Here is a 10,182-nt window from a genome sequence, read left to right on the forward strand (position 1 = left end):
GGTTTGAGGTGGCCCGGGGAAAGTGCCCTCAGCAGGCACCCCACCTGGTGAGCCTCCCTTCCACCAGGCTTACCAGATGGTGGAAAGCAGCAGCACAGACAGGAGCGCTGCACTGGTCTTGCTGCCATTGTTATTTAACTCCTGCTGCCATTGTTATTTAACTCCTGCCAATGCCATGCTGTACTAATCTTTCTGTCAGCACAAGGCAAAAAAAGAGGGCCCAGACAACCAAGCCAGTGTCAGCAGTGTGTGTGTGGGGGGGTGTCTTGTTGTGTCCCTGGCATTTGCACAAGTATACACTACTACACAGAGAAGACTAGATCTCCAGTTGAAACTGAACAAAACACACAATGTGCAAGGGATCTTACAGAACTGCTCTTAATCAATGTACTGTATAAAAGAAGTAAATTTATAGCAGTTTATAAATATGTGTATAAACAAATAGGGCACAATTGATTATACACACCAAATTACAGAGGAAGTAAATATCCAATAGAGCTGCGCACTGCTTCGACCTGAAGCCCGAGCTCTGAGTCGAAGCAGGATGCTTTGGGCCACTTTGGGCCATCTCTGAGGTGAAGTGGAGGGGGCTCAAAGTGGCCCAAAGTGAAGCGGGTCACTCTGAAGCTCTTTGGTGCGCTTCAGAGCGACCCAGAAGCCCAGCCACCACTTTGCCGCCATTGCCACCACCCAGCCCCCAGCTGGGTCCTCTGGATGTGTGCCAGCAGCTGACTTCTGTTCTGGAGGGGCAGAGCTATTTTTAAAATGGAAATACAGGGAATTGCCATTTCAGGAAATACAGGGAGTTGCCATTTTAAAAATGGCTCCTCCCCCCTCAGAACAACAAGACGGCTGCCAGCGTGTGTCCAGAGGGCCTAGGAGCTGGTAGTGGAAGTGGCAAGCGGTTCCCCCTGGCAGCGGCAGTGGGAGTCCCCCAGTGGTGGTTCACCTGGTGGCAGCACACACCCCCCGCCGCCACAGAACAAGAGCCCAGGTAAGGAGGTTGGCAGTTTGTGTGTGTGTGTGTGTGTGTGTGTGTGTGAGAAGCAGGATTCGGACATCCGAATCCCACTTCAGCTTTGTAGGCCAAAGCAAGACAGCCCCCCCACAATCAACCCGAGCCAAATCAGGCCTGCCTCAGAAGCCCTGAACTGTCCCCCAGGTCAGATTGGGGGGTCCACGCACATCCCTAATTTCCAATGCATATACATCATATCAACATATCAGTCAAACGAAACCCTGGTGTGTTACTGTTTTGACTAGGAATAGCCTTCCTCAGGAACTATATAGACCACTCTTTTTAATTATATCTATCTATCTATCTATCTATCTATCTATCTATCTATCTATCTATCTATCTGTGAGAATTGATATCATAAGAATTTTTCCCCCCAAGGATGCCATATGCTGGTGCTGGTCCTGAGTGGGAGAAAGCTGTGGTAAAATATGACAGGCATTAGGATCCTGGATGGAGGGAAAGAACTAGGTTCCCCGAGGCTACCCATTAACAGCTCAACTGCAGGACATTTAAGAAAGATATAAGGTTGATGTAGGCCTACCAGAACTGAATGGGCTAAGGTAAACCACTCCCCTCCCCTGATCTAGAGTCTGCAGGCAGTTAAGTAGCGTGGTCTGCACCTGAACAACAAGATGCTCCAAGTGAGAATCCAGCACAGAGTCAGCCATTTTATAGGGCCAGAGTGGGAATCTATTGGCTGCTAGTGTCACCTGATCTTTGCTAGGTTGGAAGCTGTGGTACCACTCCAGGCCACCTGCAGTGGTAGCACTGCAGCACTGCCAAGATCAGACCAGGAATTCCCTCCAGCAGCAAGTTGTGATGGTGGCATGGAAATAAGAGTCTAGAGCCCTGCTTCCAGGGTTCCTGGTGTGAGTCCCCTAGTGCTTTACAGCTGTAAAGTAGCAGACATGTCTGTAGACCAAAAGCAGTTGTGTTGAGGCTCCGACTTAATAACGCAGCAGGTGGGCAAGCCTCAGAGTGTGGAGAACGCCGGGAACAAGAGAGGTCAGCCTTGCTTTGTTTGAAATACGGTGTGGAACTTAATTGAAAGGTCTACTTGTTGTTCTGCTCCCCCACCCCAATCACTCTCATACAGCCTCTCCTGCTTTTATTTAACATTCTCCCACTTGATGCTGCTCTTGCAGATTCTTACAAGAGAACTATCAAATTCTGAAAATAACTAGAATCAGGTGGTAGGTTTATGATATGCTTCAACTTTTGGTGTGTGTTTGCCCCTTTTCAAAATTCTGTTATCACATAGTTATTTATCTGATAGGCTTCTGCCATGGATGCAAAGGCTTCATTGATGTGTCACCGCATTATGTCAGAACAGCAGGCCTCTTTGAGGGCATGGATGTCAACACCAAAGATGCCTCCAGAGCCATCAGACTTTATAGCAGCCTCCCCTAACTTGGTGCCCTCCAGATGTTTTGTACTACAACTCCCATCAGCCCCAGACAGCATGGCACATGTCTGGGATGATGGGGGTTGTTGCCCCAAACATCTGGAAGGTGCCAGGTTGAGGAAGAATGCCCTATAGCAGTGGTAGGCAATGTGGTACCCACAGGCATCAATGTGCCCCTGGACACCTTTCTTGGAGCCCTCCAAAGAGCCCTGCCCCTGCCAGTTTTAATCAAATTTCACCTGTGCCTAGCACAAAAACTAATGGGCCAAATTGCCTGAAATGTGGCAGATGGACACCCCTCCAGGGGAGTGGAGAGTTCTCCAAATATCATCTATGTATAGTGAAAAGTGAAAAAGTTATAGCCATTTGTGTTTTCCCATGCAAGTTAATGGGAAAATGCCAAAAATGAGTGATCTGAATGTCCAAATCTCGATTTGGATTCGGATCTGAGTCAAAGCGGATGGGGTCCAAATTGGTCCGAAGTAAAGGTCTGGAGCGGCATCCGAAGGGAAGTGGGAGGTCCATGCACAGCCCTAGTATGTATAGCATGCATGCATGCTCGCATTTATTTTAGGGATTCATAACCTGCTCTTCTCCCAGTTCTTTTTAAAAGAATTTTAAAAAATACTTATAATGACATAAAGCTTGTGCTAATAAACTTCAGCTTATTTGGGGGCCAAACTGTGGCATTTGGAATCAAGAGCCACTTCTTTCATTCAGATTACAAAATGAGAGTTAGTATGGTTTAGGTTCTATAGCTACTACAGGGATTGTGAACTTCCTAAATTTTATAGGATGTATGGGAGATATGCTTGAACCTTTTTATATTGCCCCTTTTAAAATTCTATAATCATACAGTTATTTAATTCTCCTGGGTAAGCTGAGCCCCAAGTAGCATTTTGTTGGTTGTAAAATACGCAAGTCTTTTTTGTTCTCAGTCATACAGATCCCTGGTGAATTTATTCATTCACTAATGGTCTTATAGCAAACCGCATATCTGCATTGCTTAAACAGATTGACCTATCTTCTTGTTAAGGTCTTATTGACTAGTTGAATGCTTTGATATGCAAAGATTTCTTGGATTTAAAGAAATGTGTTATCTTATACTCAACCCCTGATTCAGAAAGCAAGAGTGAAAACTTGGTAGAATCTTCAAAAGCATCTGCCTATAGACTGTCAGCCCTGATTTTCATCTGCCTTCTTTGGTAACATATAAGAGTAGCCATGTTGTTATTGATTAAAAAAAAAAGCTCCAAATGTTTTGGATGGTTTGAATAATCGGGTTGGATCCAGGCTTAGTCATCCTTAACGTAGATCCACTGACATCAGTGGGACTTAAGTTAGTCATGACTAACTTCACTCCCATTGATTGCAGTGGGTCTACTCTAAATAAGACTAAACCTGAATCCAACTTTCTAGTGACTTAAATATTTATTTATGGCCACATATAGGAATGTAAAATTCAGAGCCTCTTTAAAAATGTGCAGCTTTTGCATGAGTGGGACTCTCTTCATTATTGCAGGAGAGGCTGATGGCACTTCAACTGGCTTCTACTTCTCCCAATCCCAGCTCAAAATGCTAGAATAATCTCCCACCCCACCCTCCAATCCAGAGCTGGGCAGAGCTGGCTCAAACTTTTTGGAAGCTCTTGGACAAGATGCTCTCAGTGGATCCCTTTAATATGAGGGGTGGGGAGAGAACTGTGATGGTGCCTGCATCCACTATATCCATGCCACTGAGCAAGTGGCAGGTGTTCCTTCTCCTCACCATTACTGCCACCCTGCATGGATTGGTGGTGTCCTCTTTCCCTCGTGTTCTTATCTCTTTAAAAAGGGGAGTGGCTTGTTGGCCTGGTCACCTGGGATCACCAGAGCTTTCAAGCCCTATTCAGGCATGCTAAACTAGGGATGGAGGAGAATTTCTCCACGAATCTTCGGGAGGCCGAGCGCCGACGCATTCGGCCCCCCGAAAGTATTGGGGAAATTCTCCGCTGGCCCCCCGCGCCCCCCCCCGGGATGGGACTTACCGTGGCCGAATGTCCCTCTCGGCGGCGGGTCCCGGCGGCGTTTCGGCGGCGTTTCGGCGGGGCCGGGGGCGGCGGCTGGTCTCCCGACCAGCTGCCACCGCCGCCATTACAAAATAAAAAAGTAAAACACACACACACACACACACCCGTGATAGGCTACGTGACGATTTACGTAGCCTATTACGGCTAGATTTCCAAAGTCAGCCGTGATAGGCTATGTAAATCGTCACGTAGCCTATCACGGGTGATTTGGGGGGGAAGGGCGTATGCAAATGGCAGCCCATGGGCGCCACCATTTGCGTTCCTTATTTTGGCACATCTAGTCTACGTAAAGATTTACGTAGGCTACGGCGAAAATAAGGGCAACGCAAATAGCGTTCCCTTATTTTCGCCGTAGTCTACGTAAATCTTTACATAGACTAGACGTGCCAAAATAAGGAACGCAAATGGCGGCGCCCATGGGCCGCCGCCATTTGCGTATGCACTTTTTCCCCCCCCCAAAGTCACCCATGATAGGCTACGTGACGATTTACGTAGCCTATCACGGCTGACTTTGGAAATCTAGCCGTGATAGGCTACGTTAATCGTTACGTAGCCTATCACGGGTTGTTTTTTTTTTTCACTTTTTCTTTCGCAGCCGGGGAGACGGGGCGCTTCTCCCTGGCCTGAATTTCGGCCGGGCGAGGTGGGGCGCCTCCCCCCCCTCGCCTGAACTTCGGGGGGAGAAGCGAAGTGCCTCCCCCCCACCGCGAAGCAAGCTGTGGGACAAGGTAAGTCCCTTTCGTCCATCCCTATGCTAAACTTGAAAAGGATACACACCTGAGGGGAGGAAGCGCTCCAGCCTGCCCGTCTCCCTCATCACACCCTCTAGTCGTGGAAAGCCACAGTCTGAGTGAAGAGCCTCCCTTACCTGTGGGGGCTCTCCATGCAATTAAGAACCCTGGAAAATCAGGGTTCTTAGTCGCGAGGGGAGTCCCCACAGATACAGGAGGCTCTCCTCTTCAGAATGTCACCCTCCATGCTACAGGGTGACTGATGCAATGGCTGATGGGGCAGGCTGGAGTGCTCCTCTCCTCATGCATTCATGCAACATGGAAGAATGAATGCCTGAAGAGGGCTGACGTCTTCCCCTCTAAGAAAGAAAGCCAATGGCAGCTGAGGGAGGAGGGACAGATGGGTGGAGGGTGAGTGAGCAGTGGTGGAGAAGGGGAGGAGAAGGAGGGAATAGCGGCAGGAAGTAGTGGCAGCAGCAGCGGGAAGAAGATGTGGTGGCAGTGGTGTTGGTGGCAGCAGCAATAGTAATTCTTTTAGCACTGGGGCCTTTACGGTGGCATAGGCCTGGGCAGATATGTGACCATGGGCACATATGTGTTCTGGTTTCGTGATTTTTTTCATGGTAATCTCTGTTTTTATGGATTTTCATTGTATCAACTTTGTGTGGTTTTTATCCTGTATTCCACCCTTAAAGGTGGCCTAAAAATAAGCTTAAATAAATACATAAATAAATAACACAGGTGGGGATATGGAATCTCTCTTAACCCTGTTTTGTTTTTGTTTTTAACAAATTGAATGACAGAAAAAGGCAAAGGGCCATGTGAAAGGACCACTTTAGGTCTCAGTTTTCCTGGCTTGCTGTCTAGATCCTTTACAGAGCATTATTCTGTTGACAGCATGGTGAAGGGCTAAATCTCTGGGAACTTAAAGAGCTCAAGCTGTACACAGATGTTTTTATCACTGCAGCTCCTTCTTGAATGTTTGTAAAAAGGCTACAGTTTGGGTGTGTGCACATAAACTGTGAATCCTTATTTAGCATTTGCAAATTACCTGAAATGGTGAACGCTTAAAAAAAAAGAAGCTGCTGCTAGCTAGCCCAGGAGCAGGAGGTGATACCCAAAAGCCAGAACATACACCAGCAACTCTCTTTGTCTCTCTGTAAAGAGATTCCCCTTTGGCATGTACATGTGGAAGATAGATAAGGGTGATGAGAAGAACAATGATGACAAACAGGGGTCTGGAGGATATGCCCCGGAAAACTGCTTTGCAATTTTTAAAAAATACATCCCAGCTAGAATATGTAAAAGTGAATCTGTTTCAGGGGTTAGTAGACTGAAGAGAAAACCTCATGGACTGCAAAAAAGAAAAGGGAAAAAAGCATATTAAAAAATTAAGTGAGTAGTAAAGACTGTGTTTGGAATAGATGCAAATGTTGCATTTTATTTCCAGAACGTTTTAATATAGGGCTACACTGAATATTTGCCAGTTCTGGTTTTGGGGTAAAAAATAAGCAGTTTCAGAGTAGGGTGTAAATATCTCCTGGAAAATGCTTGGATTGTGTGACTAGTCATCTTTTTGTTTTTTCCTATCCTGTTCAGAGCAATTGCTTCCTTTGGCAGCTACTTCTTCCGTGCCATTCTCTCTTCCTCCTTCTTGAATAGTCACCTGAGGCTAATCCCAATCAGGAATCACAGGATGACATCACAACACTACGCAGCCAAACCTATCTGGCTATGTGGTATGGTCACTGAGGGCAAGCAAGGTGAACTGAGAGTGAGAGCAAGTGAGGGCAACTGAAATGAATAAGGGAACATTTTTGTAAAGGAATGGTGAAAAAAAAATGCTGGACAGAGGAGTCATTTGTTTGTTACTGCCAAAAATTTTCATAAAAAATGAAAAGTAACCAGGACTGAGTCAAAAGTACTCACCGTTTTTCGTGATTGCAATTATGAAATGACAAAATTGCACCTACAGCAGATAAAGTAAAGTACTGAACAATTGTTCTGTCTCCAAAGATGAAACCAGCAGTTAATTTCTTCTCCCCACCCCACCCATTGATAGGGAAGAAGAACTGACTAACTAAAGGACAAGTCAGGAGTGCTATGGTTATTTGAGTGAACAGGAAGAAAGGGACAAGGAGAAAGTTACTAATGAAAGGATAATAACAGAGGGAGGAAGTACTTTTTCTGTTAAGGGACTTCTTAGTAAACATATGGCAGGATACTGTTTATTGGGACAGCCATTGCTGGATTTTATGGGGAACATAGCGCTATATAAACACCATTTTAATTCCATCTCCAGCTAATTGCTGGAGAAGCAATGTCTCAGAAGCACTAATGAGCCCTAGTGTGGGAGCAATGTAAGTGTATATATTCAAAAGGAAGCTGCAGCCAATTATAGCTCCATGATGATACATGCGTTTGCAAACACGGTTCTCGCATTCACCTCTTACATTTTTAGGTGTATACCTAAAAATGCATTGTGTGATGGGAGAGCCTAAGCCCCAGGTAGAAACCTGCAGCCCTACGGCCATATATGGCCCTCAGCCTAATTTCATAAACCTTCTGCATACGATCAATTCAGATCTCTAGCAAGAGCGATCTGTCCTTTCCTGGCAGCCCGCTGGGTGGGAAGGAAGAAGGAGAGAAAGGGCATGGCAGAAAGAGAGTGGCTGAAAGAGAAAGAGAAGAGGGGTGACCTGGCCCCACCTACCACCAACATTCAACCCCCAACAGTATATCCACAAGGGAATGCAGTCCTTGACCAAAAAAAGGTTGCCTGCCCCTGGCCTCAGCAAAACAGTGAAATGTTTCCCTGACATTTAATAGGTTGTTTTTCTTCTTCCGATTTACAGCAAACTTGCAACAAATTTCTACTGACAAGGAAACAACTTGCCAGGCTAAAAGGGCTTATTACTTAAACCCCTTTATCCTGATCTATTCACACCAGGACAAGAAGTCAAATGTAAATTTCTCATGAGGTAACAAATTTTTACAGTCTATTGGGCAAGGCCACTTTCCCGCAAAACAAGCATCTCTCTTCTAATTTGTTTCTGTCACTATGTTTTGTTTATCCTTCCCTTTCCCTTTGCATTATTTTTAATGCAAGAGTTTTAAAATCTCATTTTCCATTGCAGATGTTGGTGGGGTTTTGTTTTTGTTTTTGTAGTATCTATCTTTGTGTATGTCAGTCTTGACAGCAGACTTTGGGTAGAGATGTTTTGGCAAGGTCACTTATGGAGCCAATTAACATGGAAATTGCTCCCAGTTTGGATGTTTGTTTGGTATTCTGTTGATGTCTTGTCTGCTAATTCCAGGGAGGTTTTGTTTATGGGATCTCAGTTAAAGGCATCTGGAGGTGAAGAAAGTCAAGGTGCTTTTTTCCCTCCATCCCCCATCATCCAAATGTGAAATAAACTAAAGCACCAAGTCAACAAAATCCAAGTATACCAGCAGACAGAGCCAGGAAACGGTAATGAAACAATAAAGACTCACCCCTCATTTTGAAACATCAAAGACCTTGTACTGTGGAAGTGTATGACAGGGAGCAAGAGTTTATAAATAGTACAACTGTGGGAAAATTCACATTAAAAATGGGCTTGACGTTCTGTGAGATTATGTTTTGCTTAAAATCCTAGCTCTGCAGAAATGAGAACCCAAAACTGATGTCAACGTGGCCCAGAATCCATTTGTCACAAGCCACTTCTTGTCACTTGGGTGGCCACTTGTGAATTGCTGAAAAGAGGAAATGCATCACCAGAAAAGAGGGGAGGGGGAAGAAGCCAGCAATTTGCATACAATTTGCATGTGCCAATGTATACATATAGCTGCACACTTAGAAATAATTATTATAATTTAAAGAGAAATACAGTATATCTCACCATAGTGTGGAAGATGGTGACCAGGTGACCCATGTGTGCCTGTTTAGTCTGTTGTTCAGGTGCTAGCAGTTGATTTACAACAGCTCTGATGGTTGTTTATCTTTAAACTGGAATTGAACAGGACAGCCCTTCAAATAGAGGATGCCTTCAAATAGAGGATGGTCCTCTGACAACCTTTCAGAGGACCATCCTCTGTTAAAAAAGAAAAAAAAGGACACTGGCCACCCTACTCCTGACAAAGTAAAGTAGAGGTCTACTTAGGCTTTGCTCCATATGGAGCATCACAGAACAAAGTTCCTTTGCTTCATACTCCAGTCTTTGCATGTATAACCCATATTACTGAACCTTTAACACTGATGTTATCCCTTACTGGATTGCAGGTCCAAGTGAATGTGCCAGAATTCCCCAGCAGACAAGAGGAGCCATACAGTGTCCACACTGATGTGGGTTTTCCAAAAAATGTTGTGGCAAAATTGATGGAAATCTGATTCAGCATGTTTATTTGATTTACTTTTTAAGTTTTGTTTACTAAGGCTGAAATCCTATACATGCTCAGGAATAAGTTCCATTGAAAACAATGAAACTTGCTTCTGAGTAGACATATATGGGATTTTGCTGTTAATGTCTGAAATGTTAATTTTATTTGCTGCATAAATATCTGCATTTCACCCCCAGTAGCTGAACGTAGTTCAGATCAAGTATAGAGTCTTGTGTGGTTTAAACGTGATATATAAACAAATACAAAGTTTTACTTGGCAATTCTTTTTACTGGAATACCTGTAAATATCTGAAGACATGGCAACTTGATGGGATTGACTTCCCTTACATTATTTATATTTTAAGAAAAAAGAAGCTGTCAGCATAGTAATTTCTGAACGCCTGAAAAGCTGTATGCATAAATATATGTACTTCCTAGGATTAATCACCTGAAAAAAATTAATTACAACTTAAATTTTATATTTAACTAACATTGTATCCACTCCAGTTGCCCAGTTTGAACTGTATTGTGTGTGTTCATTAGGTTAGTGACTGATTTGATGAAACAATGCATTTCTAATGCTGCAGTCCTATACCCCGGG

General features: G+C 44.5%; 1 long non-coding RNA gene across 2 annotated transcripts; it reads left to right on the forward strand.

Moving 5' to 3' along the window:
* The first annotated feature begins 838 nt into the window (after positions 1-838).
* Positions 839-9,853, forward strand: LOC146350716 (uncharacterized). 2 transcript variants are annotated; one of them, XR_014788873.1, is made up of 4 exons: positions 839-994; positions 6,822-7,006; positions 8,078-8,203; positions 9,484-9,851. It is a non-coding gene; the product is annotated as an uncharacterized LOC146350716 (long non-coding RNA). The 2 variants fall into 2 exon arrangements; XR_014788872.1 differs by lacking the exon at positions 839-994 and adding an exon at positions 1,789-2,023 and having other exon boundaries at positions 6,822-6,985; positions 9,484-9,853.
* The last annotated feature ends 329 nt before the right edge of the window (positions 9,854-10,182 follow it).

The sequence above is a fragment of the Heloderma suspectum genome, chromosome 3 (genome assembly GCF_057233095.1).
Source record: "Heloderma suspectum isolate Gila_16-S chromosome 3, 16-S_ref, whole genome shotgun sequence".
NCBI lineage: Eukaryota > Metazoa > Chordata > Lepidosauria > Squamata > Helodermatidae > Heloderma > Heloderma suspectum.